The sequence below is a fragment of the Meleagris gallopavo genome, chromosome 29 (assembly GCF_000146605.3).
Source record: "Meleagris gallopavo isolate NT-WF06-2002-E0010 breed Aviagen turkey brand Nicholas breeding stock chromosome 29, Turkey_5.1, whole genome shotgun sequence".
Classification (NCBI taxonomy): Eukaryota; Metazoa; Chordata; class Aves; order Galliformes; family Phasianidae; genus Meleagris; species Meleagris gallopavo.
Genome location: NC_015039.2, coordinates 3823312 through 3823775, shown reverse-complemented (window position 1 = coordinate 3823775; position 464 = coordinate 3823312).

Below are 464 nucleotides of genomic sequence, written 5' to 3'. Positions count from 1 at the left end.
AGTTTAATCATAATGCAGAAACTCTGTAAGAAAGCAGAAGGTGAAAATATGAAGACAGGCAGAAAAACTTGATAGGTTAAAATTAGCGTCGTTATCTCAACATGGAGACAAGTTTAAAAATGTTTTCTAAGCTCTCGCAGATGAAACAGGCAATTATACAAGCATGCTTTCAGAGCTGAAAGCGCAGTATCTTCTTACTCATGCACATTCCTCTCTGCTCCCTGGTATTTGGTTCTATATTGACACTGTATTTACATGTATATAATTAACAGCTCAGACACACGCAAAGATCAAAACCACCGCTCTGAACCCGTATAACTTCGTATAATGTATGCTATACGAAGTTATTACGAGCAACAAATCACATGCACTACATGGAGGCAAAAAAACTCCCAAATTAAGAGAGACCATCTCCTTTTTCTCTCTACCAGCAGTAAGGCAAAAGCAGCCAATGCCACCCCAGC